The sequence below is a fragment of the Microtus oregoni genome, unplaced genomic scaffold, assembly GCF_018167655.1.
Source record: "Microtus oregoni isolate MIOR12 unplaced genomic scaffold, Mior012 000073F_ref0000255, whole genome shotgun sequence".
Classification (NCBI taxonomy): domain Eukaryota; kingdom Metazoa; phylum Chordata; class Mammalia; order Rodentia; family Cricetidae; genus Microtus; species Microtus oregoni.
The window spans coordinates 2,289,637-2,311,514 of NW_024543986.1; positions in this window are offsets into that span (position 1 = coordinate 2,289,637).

Consider the following 21,878-nt stretch of genomic DNA (forward strand, 5'->3'; position numbering starts at 1 on the left):
CTATTGTCTTTTTCTTACCTTTAAAAGGAATGCAGCTGATTTTTTGTTTAGTCATGTGTTAGTTACACATTAAAATGTTTTGAGACAATATAATTACATTATTTCCCGTTTCTTTTCCTCCCTCTAAACTCATTCATATAATCCTCCTTAATATCTTTCAAATTCATATCCTCTTTTTTCATTAGTTGTTGTTACTTAATATATGTATATACATACACACCTACATTCCTAAATACCTATATACAACCTCCTCTGTCTATATAATGTTATTATGTATATACTGTTATATATAAATATATACGTATAATGTCATATGTATATACTTTTAGGGCTGACCATTTGGTATTGGATAACCATTTGGTGTGCTCTTCCCTGGGGAAAATTATTTCTCCTACTCCGAGTATTCTTTGATTGGTTGTGGTTTTCTGTAATGGTCTCTGTCTGCTGAAAATAGTATAGTGTAGACATAAGGACAAATATTTAGAATATAGTTAGAGATTATGTTGTTTACTAGAGTGACAGTTGTAGATTTTCCTTCAACATCCATGATTTTACTATCCCTAGATAGTGAGTAGGTTTCCAGTAGCAGTAATGATTTCCCTCTTGTTGAGCAAGTCTGAGGGTTTTAAGTCCAAATAGAGAGCTATTGGTTATCAGCAAGGTATGTGTGACACTACTGTATCTCTAGAGTTATCATGGTGCCATGATGGTCATTGTTGTGGTTCATAGATTTCATAGCTGGGATAGGACTGTTGATTGCTCCCCTCATTTGGAAGCTTGCATGTCATCTATGAAAGCTAGTTCTCAGAGAGGAGGATTCAGGTCAGTTCCAGCTCACAGTCTCAGGGCCCTGTGTCTGAAGTGCCTGATGTCTTCAGCAGTAGGTTTACCTTCCATCTCTGGGGTTGACAAAGGGCATGTTTTTACTATCTCTTGGATAACCCTAACCACAACTTAAAAGAGGACTTTTCAGGCCTAGTTGGTGGAGGGGTGGCTTCTAATTAGGGAGGAAAGAGGACAAAAAATATAAAATGAGAAAAGTAGCTATAATAATAGTAAGGGTGTCTTAAAAAGTCATGAGCAACCATGCTATCAACTATCTATCTAAAATATCTCTAATACATGTAAGTTGGTATATAAATATACATATATACTTTAAATGAATTTTTCATCTGGGATGACAATGCTCTCTCCAAGAGCCACAGAACGTCTAAAAAAAATGGCAAAACCAGGCCTGAGAAACTGCAAGGTTTTTATAGATGCCCCTCATCATTTTAAGGAACCTTTCTTATTCATTTCCTGACAGTTTTTCTTCTTTAAATTCAGAAATGATGTGAAATTTTCTCAAATGCTTCCCTAGGACTTTTCAAATGACTTTTTTCTTCTAGACAGGCATATATCTGTGTGTTCAAGGCCAGCCGGGTCTACATAGTGAATTCTAGAACAGCCAGGGCTACACAGAGTGACCTTGTCTCAAAAACTCAGAATAAATAAACAGAAAAAAAAATGTTAAAGCAACTCTTCATTTCCTTCTAAATAAGACTTAGTCACTGTGTATATTTTGTTGAATGTGTTTTCTTCAAATTTTGTTCCAAATATTTTATCTATGTAAATGATTACATAATTCATTTCATAATTGCCTTCTTTTATAATGTTTATATGGTTTTGGTACCATACCTCCTAGGAAGGGTTGGTAAGTGCTGTAGGATAATTTTCTTGTGCCAATTTTACTGGTTTAATAAAATGCTGATTGGCCATTAGCCAGGCAGGAAGTATAGGTGGGGCAACCAGAACAGGAGAATTCTGTTCTGAATTCTGAAGAGGAAAAGCTGAATCTGCAGTCATCACCCAGATGCAGAAGAAGGAAGATGAGAATTCCTCGCTGATAAAAGGTACCAAGACACATGGCTGACACAGACAAGAATTATGGGTTAATGTAGAATATAAGAGTTAATAAGAAACCTGAGCTAATAAACCAACCAGTTTATAATTAATGTAGACCTCTGTGTGTTTCTTTGAGGCTGAACAGCTGCGGAATTGGGCAGGCAGAAACCTCTGTCAAAAGATAAGTATTTCATTTTTGCAAATAGATAAAATATTTCTATAGAATTAGAATTATCTTGTGACAGTATTGACCAAATTCATCAGCAAAGTTATCTGTACCTTGAGTCTCTTATATGGCAAGATTTTTTTTTAGCTACAAGTTGAATTTTTTCAGTAAAGGCGAGGCAATTCTCATTATCCATTGTTTCTTGAGTGTAATTTTATACTTTGTATCTTCCATTGAATTTGTTGATTTCATCAAATAAAAATTAATTTTTTCTATTACTTTCAAGGTGCTGAATATAATGTAATAAAATTATTCAGGTCTGAAATGAAGGTTCAGTAGTTAAGAGGGCTTGTTGTTCTTGCAAAGGACCTGTATTTGATTCCAAGTACTCTCATGGTGACTCACAATTCTTAATTTTCTTTTTAAGTTTTATTTATTTATTTACTTAAGGTGCACTGTTTCTTTGCTTGTATATACTCTGTGTGAAGGTTTCAGATTCCTTGGAACTGGAGTTACAGACATTTGTGGGTGCTGGGAATTGGTCCTGAGTCCTCTGGAAGAGTAGCCAGTGATCTTATAAACCCAGCCATCTCTCCAGCCCTCACTATGGTTTCTAACTCCAGTTACAGAGGAGATAATGCCATCTTCTGTCTTCCACAGGCACTGCACACACATTGGTGCACAACCATACATGAAAGGCAAACACGTGTATATTTATATTTTATATTTATATATTATATATTTATATTATTACAAAATTAAATTAAAAATTTAAAAATTATTTGTAAAGTCTCTTACTATCCTTTTACCACATACAGAATTTCTAGAATATCTACTATTTCTTTTCATATGTTGATAATTTGTATATTCTCTTTATTTTCCTGATTAATAATAAGCAGAGGTAATTGATATATTGAAATAGAAAGATTTTATTTTCCTGTGTTAATTTTTCTGTTTCATTAATTTTTCTCATTGTTATTTTTTATTTAATTTTTTCTGTTTAATTTAACTTGTTCCCTTCCTTAGTTATCTATGACAGACACTAAGATCATTGATTTGAGACCTACTTTCAAAGTAATTTGCATCTAATTTCGATGTGTATGACACTTTCACTTTCATTTAATTCAAAATACATTCTAATTTCTCTTTTGATTGCTTCTTTTAACCATGAGTTATTCAGACAAGTATTGCTCAGTTACTAAAATTTTAGGGTTTTTTCCAGAGAGGCTTTCAGTATTTATTTTCAAGAAAATTCCACTGTTGTCAAAGAATATGCTTTTTATGACTTGCATCCTTTAAAATTAGCTGCTTGTTTCATAGTACAAAATGGTGTACTCTGGCAAATATTCCCCTTGCATTTGAAAAGAATATGTTTCACTATTTTGGAGTGGAAAATTTTATAATGGTTAATTAAATCAGCAAGAATAAAATTAGGGTTCAAATGTATATTCTTGTTAATTGCTTTACGTTTTATATCAGCTATACTGAGTTGTAGTATATGTAGATATAAATAGTATACTATGTAATCTTTTACATTCCTGAATTTTAAATCTTATTATTCAATGAAAAAAATATTTAGACAGTAAACTTCTCCTAGTAAATTCACTTTTAAATAATTATGACATGGTCTTAATTATCTCTGGTATTGTTTTGATCATAAAAGTACTTTTTCTTACTTTAATATAGCCATTTCATCTTCGTTTTGATTAGTGTTGGCACTTTTTCATTATTTTATTTTTATCAGTTTTGCATCACTAAAATAAACTAAAATTATTGCTCTTCAACTTCATCTAAATAATGTTTGCCTTTTTCTGACATAGATTTCATATATGTCATCTAATTATTAATGTTGTTAGGTTTAATCTTTCATCTTACTTTTGTTTTCTATTTGTCAATTTTGAGTTTTGTTTCTCCCTTTTTACCTCCTTTTAATTTATAATTTCAGAACCTTTTCCATTTTCCTTCCATTGGTAGCTTATTAGTAGTAGCTTCAGGATTTACAGTGATGATGTTATTATCTCATTATAGTCTGCCTTCATGTGACATTATAGTACTTCAACTATATTTAAAAAAGTATTATAATACACTTATGTTTTTCCTTCCACCTTATTCCCTGTGCTATTGTGTGACTCCTAACAGAAGATTCAGATGTTGGCTATAACTCATTTGACTGCTTTTGGAACCCTTTTTCATCTACTGGGTTGCCATATCCAGCCTTAATATGAGGGGTTGTCCCTAGTATTATTATAACTTGATATGCTCTATTTAGGTTATATCCCTGGGAGGGCTGCTCTTTTTTGAAGCAAAAGGAAGAGGAATAGATCTGGAGAAGAGGAAAGTGGTGGGAGGGAAGAATTGGGAGAAGAGGGAGGGGAACTGTGTAATATATGAGAAAAGGATAAATGAAAAAGAAAAGAAAAGTGAACTCAATGGCATCTCTGAAGGTTCTTTGTCTCTTAATGATGTGTTAGGGCTCTTCTTTTAAAAATGTTATGTTATTATTTTCATTTTTATTTTAGTCCTCTCTTTTTATCCTCCAGATATGGTGTGGGATGAGCCAACCCAGTAGCAGGAAAGGGTCCCAAAAGCAGGTAACAGAGTCACAGATAGCACCTCTTCCCACTGTTAGGAGTTTCACAAGAAGTCTAAGCTACGCAAATATAGTATATATGCAGAGGGCCTAGGTCATACCTATGCAGGCTCCCTAATTGTCAGTTCACTCTCTATGAGCCCCTATGAGCCCTGGTTAGTTGATTCTGTGGGCAGTATTCTCGTCATGTCCTTGACCCCTCTGATTCTTACAATCCTTCCACCCCTCTTCCATGGGATTCCTCAAGCTCCACCTAATGTTTGGCTGTGGGTCTCCACATAGCATTTGCCTCCATCAGTTGCTGGATCAATCCTCTCTAATGACAATTAGGCTAGACTCTTGTCTACAAGCATAGCCGAGTATCATTAGGAATTATTTTATTGAGTTACTCTTTCTACTGAATGGCTACAGGGTCAAGGCAGAAATAAGGAAATTAAAGACTTCCTAGAATCCAGTGAAAATTAATGCTAACCATACCCAAACTTATGGGGCAATAAAAGCAGTTCTAAGAGGAAAGTTCATAGCACTGTGTCTTTATAAAGAATTTGGAGAGAGCCCATACTAGTTAGCAACTTAACAGTACACCTGAAAACTCTAGAACAAAAAGAAACAAACACATCCAAGAGGAGTAGAAGGCAGGAAATAAAGTGAGGACTGAAATCAACAAAATAGAAACAAAGATGACAATGCAGAGAATCAATGAAACAAAGTTCATTTTCTCTTAGCTATTGCTGAGCATACAGCCTACTCTGAAGAGTAAATCTGTTTCCCCATTAAAACTACTTTGGAGCAAACTAAATTTTCATTTGCAACTGAGTTAAAGGTTGGGCACACATGTACATTACTTCTTTCACCTCTAAGACCCCAACTGTTGCAGTCCTGTAAGGACTTTATGCATAGTCTCTGTTAGTTCAAATGTACACAAATCACATTGATTTAGAGGGCCTTGTGCCCTTCGTGTCTTCAATATCTTCTGGCTCTTACACTCTTTTTGTCTCATTCTAAGGGGCTCTTTGAGACCTGAGGGAAGAGATTTGATGAATACATCCTTTCTGCGGCTGAATATCCCAAGTGCTTTCACTTTCTTCATAATGCTTGACTGTGGGTCTTTGTATTTATCTCCATCTCCTGCGAAAAGAAGCTTCTTTGATGATAGATGAACAAGGCACTGATTTGTGAGTATAGCAGAATGTCTTTAGGAGCCAATTTTTGTTACTTTTTTAGAACAGTAGTATTTGACTTCACCCTAGGTACCTGAGCTATCTAGTCTAAAGTTTCCAGTTACCCAAGCAGTATTGGGTACAAGTTTCATCTCATAAAGTGGGCTTTAACTTAAATCAGATACTGGTTGGTTATTCCAGTAACCAAATGGTTACAAGTTTAGTGCCACCATTTCACTAATATATCCTACAGGCAAGGCCCCATTGTAGATTGAAGGGTTTGTTTTACGGTTTGTGTTTATGTTTTTTATCAATGGGAAGCATGAAGAGTAACTTCATGTACCAAATATGTTAGCACATAGGGTGGAAGGCTCTCCATAGACACCAGCTCAGCTTCACATGTTCACTGACTTGTTTTCATCAGCAATGGCACCTTGACATCAGTTTGTGGAGAGTAACCTGTAGTCTTGACAACAACCTGGATTGTTTGGTGGTTCCTGTGGGCCACCTTTGAGCAATAATTCAATTTGCTTACATATAAGCCAAATCCCAGTACTGGAAGCTTCACTTATTGGCAAGAGATTACCAGTTGGGGCTCTGTCTCCCCTGTTATTTTTGGATTTCATTCAGATCCTCTTCTTACAAGTATATATTTTAGGAGGCTTTTATAACTGTATTAGGTTTCCATAATACCCCCAAAATGGTCCTTAATTTTAGCTGTGTTCCCTGTATTCCCTCTCTTGTCCCCCTCTTTACTCTTCCTCTCCACTTGATTTTATTCTTCCAACCCCATCTATCCATCAATTCACCTGTCCATCCATAACTGTCTACTTCCCTTTCCTAGGAAAATATCTCTGTCATGCCCCTCTCATACCCTGTACCTAATTTCTGTTCTATGGATTTCATCTTGCTTATCATTGACTTAACAGCTAACATCCACATATATACCATATTTGTATTTCCGGGTCTGGGTTACCTTACTCAGTATGATTTTTTTCTTTTTCCATCCATTTTTGGGCAAATTTCATGATGTCATTTTTTAAACAGATGACTAATACTCCATTGTGTGAATGTACCAATTTTTTTTTACCCATTCTTCTGTTGAGAGATATCTAGGTTCTTTCCAGTTTCTGGCTATTACGAATAGAACAGCAATGAACATGGTTGAACAAGTGTCCTTGTAAGATGGAACAACCTTTGAGTATAGGGCCAAGAGTGTTATATCTGGATATTGAGGTAGACCAGTTCCCAGTTTCCCGAGGAACCACTTTGCACAAGTTTGCACTTCCACCAACAATGGATGAGTGTTCTCTTTACTCCATATCCTTGCCAGCATGAGCTGTCACTTGTGTTCTTGATCTTAGTCATTCTGACAGGTATAAGATGAAATCTCAAAATAGTTTCGATTTGTCTTTCCTTAATGGCACATTTCTTTAAATGTTTCTCTGTCACTTAAGTTTCTTCTTTTGCGAATTCTCTGTTTAGGTCTATACCCCATTTTAAATAGGATTATCTTTTTCTTGATATATAAGTTTTTTGAATTGTTTATATATTTGAGGTGTTAGCCCAGTGTGGGATATATATTTGGTAAAAATTTTTCTCAGTTCTGTAGGCTGCTGCTTTGTCTAAATTCTGATGTTTTTTCCCATGAATAAATATTTCAGTTTCATGAGGTTCCATTTATTGTTGGTCTTAGTGTCTGCACTATCAGTGTTCTGTTCAGAAAGTCTTTTCTTATGCCAATGAGATCAAGGCTATTCCCAACATTCTCTTCTATTAAGTTCAGTGTGTCTGGCTTTTTGCTGAGCTCTTTGATCCATTGGGACTTAAGGTTTGTCATATCAATATATATGGATCGATTTGGATTCTTCTACATGCAACATCCAGTTTAACCATTTGTTAAAGATGCTGTCCTTTGTCCAATATGTGGTTTATTTACCAAAAATCAGGTTTCTGTAAGTGTGTGAATTTATGCCTGGGTGTTCAATTTGATTCCATTGATGGATGTGTTCATTTTTGTGCCAGTACCATGTCTTTTTTATTACTGTAGCTCTATAGTATAGTTTGAGGTCAGGGGCGGCAATACCTCCAGTAGTTCTTTTATTGTTTAGGATTTTTTTTACCTCCTCTTCTCTCTCTCTCTCTCTCTCTCTCTCTCTCTCTTTCTCTCTCTCTCTCTCTCTCTCTCTCTCTCTCTGTGTGTGTGTGTGTGTCTGTGTGTGTGTGTGTGTGTGTGTGTGTGTGTGTGTGGTTTCCAAATGAAGCTAAAGATTGACCTTTCAAAATCTGTGAAGAATTATGATGGAATTTTTATGGGGAAAGTGTTAAATCTGTTTTTGGTAAGATGGCCATAGCCATATTTACTATGTTAATCCTACCTATCCATGAACATGAAACTATGAAAATCTTACCATTTTCAGATATCTTCTTCAATTTTTTTATTCAAAGACTTGAAGATTTTATCATACAGTTCTTTTACTCACTTGATTGGAGTCATTCTAAAATATTTATATTATTTATCAGGTCTGGCTTGACTTGTTTGTATGCTCCTGAAAAGAGGAATGAGGATTGAGGAAAGAAATAGACAAGAGACAGAAGATAGAGTTGGTGCAAATATGTTACATTGTGTAAAAGAGCAATTAAATTTTGGTTTATAATCCCTTATGAAACCATTGCTATTATGAAAGAATTCTTAAAAAACAATAATAATACAATAGTTATTAAACTCATAAACACTGATAATAAAAAATGGTAACCTTACAAAGGCAATTTATTTTTTCAGCTAATGAAATATTGTCCTTCTCAAATAATAAAAATTATTTCTATTATTAAATTGAAGAGGGGAAATTATAAGAAATGTAATAATTGTAAATACATTTTGAACATCTGGTGTCCAAGTTAGTTATCATTGTTATTGTTGCTATCATACCTCATGTGTGTTTCCTCATAAAATAAACAATATGAATTATTAGTATAACTAAAAAAAGAAAAAAAAAGAAAATAGATTTGGGAGGACTTCAGTGAATGCTGTAACAACCTCAACTTTATTATTCATACTCCTTATATACTCCAATCAAAAGGCGAGTGCAAAAGACTTCCCTCCCATAAAACAAGGTACAAACAAGCATAATTATCTCCTTATATCTCAAAACACTTAGTAATCACACCCTAGGACAAACATTCTATTGTCTTGTCTTTGAGTAGCAAGACATCCAGTAGCCACACCTTTGGCCAAACATTCTGTCATTTGTCAAAAATTGGTTTGAACATTCTGACCTTTAGTTAAGATGGAACAGATTCAAAGCTGTTGGCTCTGACAGTTATTTGATGCTATTGTGAAAGGTACTGTTTCCCTGATTTTTTTTCTCTCACTCCATTTCTCATTTGTATATAGGAAGGCTTTGTGAGTTAATTTTTGATCTGGGTACTTTGCTGACAGTGTTTATCACCTGTAGGTATTTCCCCCAATGGAATCTTTAGGGTCAATTATGTATACTATCATATCATCTACAAAAATGATACTTTGACTTCTTCCTTTCCATTTTTTATCCACTTGATATCCTTCAATTGTCTTACTGCTCTAGCTAAGACTTCAAGAACTATGTTGAAAATGTATGAAGAAATTAGACAATCTTGTCTTGTTCCTGATTTTAGAGGAATTGCTTTGAGTTCTCTCCACATAGGTTGATGTTGCCTATGGGGTTACTGTAAACAGTCTTTTTTTGTTGAGGTGTGAACTTGTATCCCTAACCTCTGTGGAACTTCCACCATTAAAGGGGTGTTGGATTTTTGTCCAGACCTTTTCTACTTCTAATGAGATTACCATGTGTTTTTCTTCTTTCAGTTTGTTTATATGGTGGGTTAAATTTATCAGTTTACAGATGCTGAATCATCCATGCATCTCTGGGATGAAGCCTACTTAATCATGGTGGGTGATCTTTTTTATTTCATATTGGATTCAGTTTGCAAGCATTTTACTGAGAATTTTACAAAGGTATTTTCAATAATTATAGAATTCTAAGCTTTTTTGGGGGGTATTTTTACTAAAATGACATAAGTCTTTGAAGAAAGAAATTGAAGACAATACCAGAAAATGGAAAGTTCTCTCATGCTCTTGGATAGGAAGGATCAGCATAGTAAAAATGGAAATCTCACCGAAGGCAATCTAGAGATTCAAAACACTCCCCATCAAAATCCTAACACAATTCTTCACAGACCTTGAAGGAATGACACTCAACTTCATATGGATAAACAAGAAACCCAGGATAGCCAAAACAATCCTGTACAATAAAGGCACTTCAGAAGCCTTACCATCGCTGACATCAAGCTCTATTACAGAGCTAAAGTAATGAAAATAGCTTGGTATTGGCATAAAAACAGAGATGTTGACCAAAGGAATTGAATTCAAAAGACCCAGATATCAATCCACACACCTATGAACACCTGATTTTAGACAAAGAAGCAAAAATATACAGTGTAAAAAGGAAAGCATCGTCAACAAATGGTGTTCGCATAACTGGATGTCAACCTGTAGAAGAATGAAAATAGATCTATATCTGTCACCATGCACAAAACTCAAGTCCAAGTGGATTAAAGATCTCAATATAACTCTAACCACACTGAACCTGATAGAGGAGAAAGTGGGAAGTAACCTTCAATGCATGGGCACAGAAGACCACTTCCTAAATATAACCCCAGTAGCACAGACAATAAGAGCAGTAATAAATAAATAGGACCTCCTGAAACTGAGAAGCTTCTGTTAAGCAAAGAACACAGTCAAGAAGACAAAATGGTAGCCTACTGAATGGAAAAAGATCTTCACCAACCCCATGTCAGACAAAGGACTGATCTCCAAAATATATAAAGAACTCAGAAATTAGAAAGTCAAATTCTAAAGAACCCAATTAAAAAGTGGTGTACTGAACTAAACAGAATTCTTATCAGAAGAATTTCAAATGGCCAAAAGATACCTAAGGACATGTTCTTTGTCTTTAGCTATCAGGGAAATACAAATCAAAACAACTTTGAGATACCATCTTACACCTGTCAGAAGGGGCTAAGATCAAAATCACTTATGCTGGAGAGGTTGTGGAGCAAGGGGAACACTCATCCATTGCTGGAGGGAATGAAAACTTGTGCAACCACTTTGGAAATCAGTGTGGCGGTTTCTCAGAAAACTGGGAATCAACCTACCTCAGGATCCAGCAATTCCACTGTTGGGAATAAACCCAAGAGATGCCCTATCATACTACAAAAGTATTTGCTCAACTGTGTTCATAGCAGCATTATTTGTAATAATCAGAATCTGTAAACAACCTAGATGTCCCTCAACCGAATAATGGATAAAGTGTGGTACATCTACACATTAGAGTGCCATTCAGCAGTAAAAAATAATGACATCTTGAAGTTCTCATGCAAATCGATGGAATTAGAAAACATCCTCCTGAGTGAGGTAACCCAGACCCCCCAAAAATGGATATGGTATGTACTCACACATAAGTTGATACTAGTCATAAACAAAGGGCAACGAGCCTATAGCTCAGGATCTTAGAGAAACTAAGTAATAAGGTGAACCCAAAGAAAAACATATATAGACCCACCTGAAAATTGGAATCAGACAAAAATTTGGGAGCAGGGGGGCAGGGAGTAGAGGTGAGGGAGAAAGGGGGTTGAGGAGAACTTGAGGGAATGGGATGGTTGAGATGGAGGAAGGACAGATATGAGAGCAAGGAAAGAGATATCTTGACTGAGGGAGCCATTATGGAGTTAGCAATAAACCTGGTTCTAGAAAAATGCCCAAGAACCCACAGGGATGAACCCAGCTGAGACCCTAAGCAACAGAGGGGAAGGTGTCTGAACTGACCTTACCCTGTAGTCAGACTGATGATTATCTTAAATATCACCATAGAACCTTTGTTCAACAACAGATGGGAACAGAGGCAATGACCCACATTGGAGCATTGGACTGAACTCCCAAGATCCAGTTGAAGAGTGGAGGGAGTAAGAGTATGAGCAAGAAATTCAAGACCATGAGCGGGTCATCCACTAAGACAGTTTGCTTGAACTAATGGTAGCTCACAAACTCCAACTAGACTGGGAGTGAATGAGCATGGGAACAACCAAGCCTCTCTGAATGGGGTTGACAGTTGGGGCAGACTGAGGGGCCACTGATAGTGATACTGGAATGTGTCTCTACTTGCATATATGGGCTTCATGGGATCCTATTCTCTCTGGATGTAAATCTTGCTGAACCTAGATATAGTAGGGAGGGCCTTGGACTTTCCACAGGGCAGAGTGCCTGGCAGGCAGTCCCTTAGGGTTGGAGGGGTGTGGAGAGGCTCTGGGGAGGGAGAGGGAGGGGACTGGGAGGAGGGGATGGAGTGGGAATTTGGATTGGTATTTTTTTCAAGTAACAAAAAAGGGAAAAAAAACATTAAAAAATATAGTACCTGCATATGAAGTTTTTAGAAAATAAAAATAATTAAAAAATAAAAAGTGATATTTCCTATATTATTTCATGTATTATTTGCAGTAATAAACCTGTTGTCATTTTTATCTTTGCCTATGTGTTTATAAATTAGTCTCATATCTCTGTCAGATTTTAAGATGTTCTTTTTGTCACTGGTTTTGAGAAAATTATTTATAAAGTTTCCTGATATAGTTTTCTTTGTAATTATGTATTGAAGTTCAATGATTTTCAGAAAATTACTTATAAAATATCCTGATATAGTTTTCTTGGCAATTATATATTGGAGTTCACTGAAGATCATGAATTTATAGCTTTAGAACTTAACAAATTTGTAAGGATGTGATTCTTGCTTCTTTGAACAATTTTTCTGCGTCCTTTCTTCCATGCAAGACATCAACTGTATATTATATTAAACTGCTCACCAATGTTAATGACTAATTTCAATCTTTCACATATTCATTCCTTCCCCCTCCCTGATATACTTATGTTTCTGACTGACTAGCTTCTTTTGTAATGTTAAGTTTAAGTTCACCAATGTTTTCTCTTCTGAAAGCTCTTTACTATTTTCAGTATTAGGAATGTTTTTCATATTGAACATTGTTGCTATCATCTGGAAAACTGTGTATCTTCTACATTATCACTTAAATTGTTGAACATATACTACATTGTTGTAACTTTTAAAATATCCCTGTGTAATTCTAAGTTCTATGTCAGTTCGGGATAATTTTTGAATGATTTTCCCATTTCAAGTATATCCACTAAAAATGTTATACATAGCAGCAATATTTTAACCTGAATTTTAAAGAGATGGAAAATCTTGTGAATTTACCCACTGAAATATTTGTTATTCATATATTATTGAGATTTTCTTTCTGTGACATAATTAAGTTAATTGGAAATTAATTTGATTCTTTCCCCTCTTGCTTTTAAAATTGTTTAGGGAAGACCAGAGCTGTATTTAGTTGAAAGTTAATTCTACATCAAAGCAAATGAATTTTCTGTATCATACTGGATGCTGTATGAGTTGTGAGTTTTGTTAGTCTGACTGGTAGGATTAGACAAAATTCCTAATTCTATGTAAAAACTAGGTTTTACGGACTCTCTGAACATGGCGAACAATGAGGGCTGATGAGACACCAAGGACAATGGCAGGGGGTTTTGATCCTACTTAATGTGCTGGCTTTGTGGGAGCCTAGCCAGTTTGGATGTTCACCTTCCTAGATATGGACGGAGAGGACCTAGGACTTAACACAGGGCAGGGAACCCGGACTGCTCTGTGGACTGGAGAGGGAGGGGGAGAGGAGTGGGGGGAGGGGGAGAAGGGTGGGAGGAGGGGGAGAAGGGTGGGAGGAGGGGGAGAAGGGTGGGAGGAGGGGAAGGGAAATGGGAGGCTGGGAGGAGGTGGAAACTTGTTTTTTGTTTATGTTTTTTTTTCTTCTTTTCGCAATAAAAAAAAACTAGGTTTTAGTCTCCTTAATCCTTTCTTCTTTTAATTGAAAAATTAACATTGTATACATATATATTACATATACTAAATCATGTGAGTTAATATATATTATTTTGTGTACATCACATTTATCTGTGATGCAGTTTGTAATTTTAAAGATGACTCTCTTTCCAGCCTGAAGCAGTTTTCTTTCATGTATATACACATTAATATTGAGCTAAATACTTGAAGATATCCACTGTAGCCCCCAGGTTTTTCTTTGTATATATCAACCTCTTCTCTGGCACTCCTTCCTGAAAACTACAGCGATTTTAACTATAGCTCTGTCTCCTTGGTTAGGATGGTCTCCTGTGTCTGCTTAAATTCCCTTGTCCTTGTGGTCTAGAACTTGTCTGCAATGGATAATTTTTTAGGTGAACCTGAGTGAACTCAGGAATACATAAATATTTTCCAAAATATTATTTCTGATTATACCTGTGTTTAGCATGAATTCTAATTGGTCTTAATAATAAAAACCCAGAGACAGATATTAGGGGGGGAAAGCTAAAAGATCAGTGTAGGGATAAGTCCCGCCCCTTAGGGGGTTTGTTCGTCTCGGGCTAATGTCTGCCTATAAATTTGGCGAGCATGCTATAAGCTGTCTCTTCTGCTTTCATGGTCTCCGCGGCAACTGTGGTTCTGTAAGTCTATTTCTACATTAAAACTATATATATTTTTACAATCTGTCTGCATTTGTTCACGCCGCTACATTTGGCGTCCAACGTTGGGCTATTTTGCCCCTGACTCAAGCGGGTAGCCCGCTAGCTAACACAGCACCCTCCCGGGTGCTGTTTTTCAGTTCGTGACTCCGGCCCCAGTGCCGAGTCTGAGACATACTCGGCGACACAGGCCCATTCTGCCTGCCTTGGCTAAGTTTTGCAGCTGAACCCCAGTGCCTGAATTAGCAGAAGCTCAAGTACCTGCGGTTTTGCAACAAAAGCTGCCACAGCGTCAGATTTGGTCTGATATAAAGTGACTTGGCCGGGCAGTGGTGGCGCACGCTTTTGATACTAGCACTTGGGAGGCAAGGGCAGGCGGATCTCTGTGAGTTCGAGGCCAGCCTGGTCTACAAGAGCTAGTTCTAGGACAGGCTCCAAAAACACAGAAACCACCACTGGCAGGAACCGATCATTGCAGGTAAAAACTTTTTCTTTTATAAATAAAATGTCTGAACACATTACTGTTGAAGAATTTAACAGTTTTTTTAATTGTACCATGTGGGAGATTTTACAAGAGGTGTCTATAACCCCACATCTATGGATCCTTCTGGGATTCGTAGTTTTCATTGGCACCAAATGGTTTGATAATAGAAATATGATAAAGTCTTTACGAGACGAATCCAGGATTCTTAAGGCAGAGATTGAATGCTTAAAAACAATTGAGAATGATAACAATCTTCTCAAGAATCAGTTTGAAGTTCTCCAGGCTGATAACAATCTTCTCAAGAATCAGTTTGAAGTTCTCCAGACTGATAACAATCTTCTCAAGAATCAGTTTGAAGTTCTCCAGGCAGATAACAATCTTCTCAAGAATCAGTTTGAAGTTCTCCAGGCTGATGTTAAGGAGAAATTCATTACTATGGAAGAGAGAACAGCTGATCTGGACCATAAGCTTCAGTCCCTTTCTGTAGGAAATGAAACATTAACTGAGAGAATCAAAACTGCTGAATGTGACAATCGGATTTTGTCTAAAGCTTATGACAGATTGACAGAAAGATTGTCAATACAAGAAGGCACGGTTTATGCCATAAAAATTATGTCCAAAGATGAGATGTTATCTCTAACGGACAAACTTCATACTTTAGAATCCTCAATGAAGGCGTTGGAACATAATTCTGGACAGGAGATTCAGACATTGCAGAAGGCAATGGTGAATAGACTTGAAAAGATTGAGGAATTTCTAAATTCTGATGAAGAAGAGCAAAGGGTAGAAAGGCAAATTTTAACTACATCTGTGGGTATATCTCTCCGGGACAATTTCCACAAAGCTCTACCTACAGCTCTACCTGCCTTTCCAGTAATAACAACAGAGAAGGTGATTGGTTCCAAAAACACTAGGGTCATCAAGGAGGATACATGGGAGCCTGTCCATATGAATGACCTCAAGGAAATTAAACAGGCTCTTATGACTTTTGGGATGCAAGCCTTTTTTGTTAAAGAAATGCTAAGATCTTGGGCCACGACAAGCAGAGCAAACCCCTTGGACTAGCTCCAGCTGAGCTCTGCGGTACTTGAGAGTGGACCGCAATTGAAATGGAAATGCTTATTCAGGCAAGAGGCTAGACTCTTAGAACAGCAGGAAAAAGTGAAGGGAATTGACATTTCCCTAGATCAAATTCTAGGTGAAGAGCCCTTTTCCGATCCTCAGGAACAAGCTAATTTGGATGAAAACACACTCTCCATGTGTACTACAGCAGCCTTAAGGGCTTGGGACAGGGTACAAGACCCAGGACAGAGAATGGAATCATTTGTCAGAGTTAAACAGGGTCAGAGAGAAGCCTTTAGTGACTTTTTACAAAGATTAACTAAGGCTGTACAAATAGGGATATCTGACCCAGAAGCAAGACGTATAATGATTGAGTCTTTGGCTTATGAAAATGCAAATGTGGAATGCAAAAGGATTTTGGGACCTTTAAAGCTCAGATCAGCGCCTTTGGAAGAATGGGTCTTGCATACACTCAATGTTGATACATTTGATTATGGCACTGAAGCATGAGTAGAAGAAGCAATTTCCAATGGTAAAAAGAGACACCAGAATACCAAATGTTTTAATTGTGGAAAAATGGGTCATATGAAAATGAATTGTAGACAACGGATTTTCAGAAATAATAATAATAATAATAATAATAATAATAATGCATCTTTCAGAAATAATAATAATAATAATGCATCTTCTAGAAATAACAGAAATAGGAGGACTCAGCCTTCAGGTTTATGTAGAAGATGTGGAAAAGGCAGACATTGGACAAATGAATGCAGGTCTACAAGAGATAGACAAGGCAAACTGATACAGTCAGGAAACGTGAGAGGGGGGGCCTCACAGGCCCCCATGGCAAACATGGTTCAGTCATATCCAGTTTCTGCAGAGAACGTGCCTCATCAGGACAATTAGGAAGCCCCATGCCTACTGTTAAAAGCAATAATGATCAGAAAGATAAGTTACGTGTGTTTTGGCAAACTTCTATAAATGATCAAAGACCTAAACTGAGAGTGTGTGTAAATGGCATTTTTATTACTGGCCTGCTGGGCACAGGTGCTGATGTAAGTATCATTACCCCAGAATCTTGGCATCCATATTGGCCTCTTCAGAATGTAAATATTCAGCTCCTGGGATTGGAACCCTATCTCGAGTAAGGAAAAGCACGAGATGGGTTGAATGTATAGGGCCAGAGGGACAAATAGGAAAATTAAAGCCATATGTAGCCAATTTCGCAATGAATTTATGGGGTTGTGAGCTATTACAACAATGGAATACCGAAATTAATATTCCTGCTACTTCTAGAGCCTATATTTCTGAGAATAATATTAAAAGATATTACAAACGGAGAAAACCGGCCATTCGGGCTGTACAAGAACAAGCAATTGTTAAACTTTCGTTATTCACAGATGATATAATAGTGTACTTAAGCGACCCCCAAAACTCCACCAAAGAACTTTTACAACTGATAAACAGCTTTAGTAATGTGGCAGGATACAAGATCAACTCCAAAATATCAGTCGCCCTCTTATACACAAAGGATAGGGAAGCAGAGAGGGAAATCAGAGAAGCTTCACCATTCACGTTAGCCACAAACAGCATAAAATATCTTGGGGTAAATCTAACCAAGGAAGTGAAAGATCTATTTGACAAGAACTTTAAGGCATTGAAGAAAGAAATTGAAGAGGATACCAAAAAATGGATGGATCTACCTTGCTCTTGGATTAGGAGGATCAACATAGTAAAAATGGCAATTCTACCTAAGGCAATTTATAGATTCAATGCAATCCCCATCAAAATTCTTCACAGATCTGGAGAGGACAATAATCAACTTTATATGGAAAAACAAAAAACCCAGGATAGCCAAAACAATCCTATACAATAAAGGATCTTCTGGAGGCATTACCATCCCTGACTTCAAACTCTATTACAGAGGTACAGTAATGAAAACAGTGTGGTACTGGCATAAAAGCAGAGAAGTCGACCAATGGATTCATATAGAAGACCCGGATTTTATCCCACAAACCTATGAACACCTCATTTTCGATAAAGGAGCTAAAAGTATACAATGGAAGAAAGAAAGCATCTTCAACAAATGGTGCTGGCACAACTGGATGCCAGCCTGTAGAAGAATGAAAATAGACCCACATCTTTCACCGTGCACAAAACTCAAGTCCAAATGGATTAAAGACCTCAATATCAGCCCGAACACACTGAATCTGATAGAAGAGAAAGTGGGAAATACCCTACAACAGATGGGCACAGGAGATCGCTTCCTATGTATAACCCCAGAAGCACAGACATTAAGGGCAATATTGAATAAATGGGACCTACTTAAACTGAGAAGCTTCTGCAAAGCAAAGGACACTGTCACTAAGACACAAAGGCAACCTACTGACTGGGAGAAGATCTTCACCAACCCCGCAACAAACAAAGCTCTGATCTCCAAAATATATAGAGAACTCAAGAAACTAGACTTTAAAATGCTAATTAACCCAAATTAAAAAATGGGGCACTGATCTGAACAGAGAATTCGCAACAGAAGAAGTTCAAATGGCCAAAAGACACTTAAGGTCATGCTCAACTTCCTTAGCAATCAGGGAAATGCAAATCAAAACAACTTTGAGATATCATCTTACACCTGTCAGAATGGCTAAAGTCAAAAACACCAACGATAACCTTTCCTGGAGAGGCTGTGGAGGAAGGGGTACCCTCATCCATTGCTGGTGGGAATGCAATCTTATGCAACCACTTTGGAAGTCAGTGTTTCGGTTTCTCAGGAAATTCGGGATCAACCTACCCCTGGACCCAGCAATACCACTCTTGGGAATATACCCAAGAGATGCCCTATCATATGACAAAAGCATTTGTTCAACTATGTTCATAGCAGTATTATTTGTAATAGCCAGAACCTGGAAACAACCTTAGATGCCCTTCAATGGAAGAATGGATGAAGAAAATATGGAATGTCTACACATTAGAGTACTACGCTGCGGTAAAAAACAATGACTTCTCTAATTTTGCATGCAAATGGATGGAAATAGAAAACACTATCCTGAGTGAGGTATCCCAGACCAAAAAGATGAACATGGGATGTACTCACTCATAATTGGTTTCTAGCCATAAATAAGGGTCATGGAGTCTACAATAAGTGAATCTAAAGAAGCTAAGTAAGAAGGGCAACCCAAGGAAAAACATATAGTTATCCTCTTGGCTAAGGGAAGTAGACAAAATTGCCAGGGAGAAAATTGGGATCTTAGGGGTGGGGTGGGATGGGGGTAAGGGGAGATGGGGAGAGAAAAGTTAGAAGGGAAGGAGGCCGGGCCTTGAGAAAACAGGAGGATTGGGATAAAGGAAGGTTTTACAGGGGAGCATGGAACTACAATTCTTAGTTAAGGGAGCCACTTTAGGGTTGGCAAGAGACCTGACCCTAGAGAAGCTCCCAGGTGCCCAAGCTGAGGTCCCCAGTTAGTTCCTTGGGCAGTTGAGGATAGAGAACCTGAAATGACCCTATCCTAAAGCAATACTGACGAATACCTTGCATATCATCATAGAACCTTCATCTGGTGATGGATGGAGATAGAGACAGAGACCCACACTGGAGCACTGGATTGAGCTCCCAAGGTCCCAATGAGGAGCAGAAGGAGGGAGAACATGAGCAAAGAAGTCGGGACTACGAGGGATGCACCCACCCACTGAGACAGTGGAGCTGATCTATTGAGAGCTCACCAAGACCAGCTGGACTGCGACTGAAAAAGCATGGGATAAAACTGGACTCTCTGAACATGGTGAACAATGAGGGCTGATGAGACGCAAAGGACAATGGCACGGGGGTTTGATCCTACGTAATGTGCTGGCTTTGTGGGAGCCTAGCCAGTTTGGATGTTCACCTTCCTAGATATGGACGGAGGTGGGAGGTCCTAGGTCTTACCACAGGGCAGAAACCCTGAGTGCTCTTTGGACTGGAGAGGGAGGGGGGAAGGAGTGGTGGGAGGGGGAGAAAGGTGGGAGGAGGGGGCGTAGGTTGGGAGGAGGGGGAGGGAAATGGGAGGCTGGGAGGAGGTGGAAACTTGTTTTTTTTTGTTTTTTGTTTTTTTTCTCCTTTTCTCAATAAAAAAAAAACCAAGCAATTGATGTCCCTTCACAGATACCAACAGCCTTGCCTCTAAAATGGTTGACTGAGAAACCAATATGGACAAAGCAATGGCCTTTAGCTGAGGAAAAGTTACAGGCTTTAGAACAGCTGGTACAAGAACAATTAGATGCTGGACATATAGAAGAATCTACCAGCCCTTGGAATTCTCCTGTATTTGTGGTTAAGAAAAAATCAGGTAAATGGAGAATGGTGACAGATCTCAGGGCCATCAACAAGGTTATTCAACCTATGGGCCCTCTGCAATCTGGAATTCCTTTGCCCTCTTTATTACCAAAAGCATGGCCTCTCATAGTTATTGATTTAAAGTAATGTTTTTTCACTATACCTTTGCAAAAAGTAGATAGAGAAAAATTTGCCTTCACAGTGCCTACTTATAACAATTCTCAACCTTCGAGGAGGTACCACTGGACCGTCCTCCCCCAGGGTATGTTAAATAGCCCCTCCCTGTGCCAATATTTTGTGAACGAACCATTGCAAATAATACACAAGAAATTTCCCAAATCTATAGTATACCATTACATGGACGACATTTTGTTAACCGATTCAAACATGGATACCTTGAACAGACTGTTTGAAGAAATAAAGATACTTTTACCTAAATGGGGATTGCAAATCTCTCCTGAAAAGATTCAGAAGGGAGATTCTATTAATTATTTACGTTATAAAATAGGTTTGCAAAAAATTAAGACACAAAAGCACAAATTAGGAGAGATCACCTACGGACTCTTAATGACTTTCAAAGACTGTTAGGAGACATTTCCAGTCTACGACCAGCTATTGGAATAACACCTGATCTAATAATTCATTTGAACAAAACCTTGGATAGTGATAAAGATTTAAACAGTCCCAGAGAATTAACAGCTGAATCAGAAAAGGAACTGACAATGATTGAGGAAAAATTACAAAAGGCACATATGGACAGGGTGAATCCAGAGCTCGATTGTATTCTTGTCATACTACCATCAAAAATTTCTCCTACAGGAATTTTAATGCAGAGAGATGATTTTATTTTGGAATGGATCTTTTTAGCACATAAACCAAGTAAGAAACTGAAAACTTATGTGGAGAAAGTCTCTGAGTTAATTATAAAAGGCAAGCTGAGACTTCGTCAACTAGCAGGCATAGACCCAGCAGAAATTATAGTGCCTTTCACTGCTGATGAACTAAAGAAATTATTGGAAGATAATGAACCATGGCAAAGAGCTTGTGCTAATTTTTTGGGAGACATTAATAACAACTATCCAAAAAGCAAGAGGCTTAACTTCATAAAGAGAACTTCTTGGATTCTTCCTCGAATCGTCCGTGATGCTCCAATAACTGGAGCCCGTACATTCTATACTGATGCCAATAAATCAGGGAAGGCAGGTTACAAATCAGAAGACTTTGATAAGGTGGAACAAAGTCCATATAATTCTGTCCAGAAGGTGGAATTATATGCCATTCTTATGGTGCTAAGGGATTTTAAAGAACCTATTAATAAAGTCACTGATTCACAATACGCAGAAAGAGTTATTTTACATATTGAAACTGCTGAATTTATACCCGATGATACTGAACTAACCTCATTTTTCCTCCAGGTTCAAGATTTGATTAGGAACAGGCTTTGCCCTATGTACATAACACACATCGGATCCCATACGTGTCTGCCAGGTCCTCTAGCAGAAGGTAATGCAGAAATTGATCAATTATTGATTGGTAGTGTGCTACAAGCCTCTGAATTTCATAAAAAACATCATGTTAATAGCAAAGGTTTGAAGAAAGAGTTTTCAAT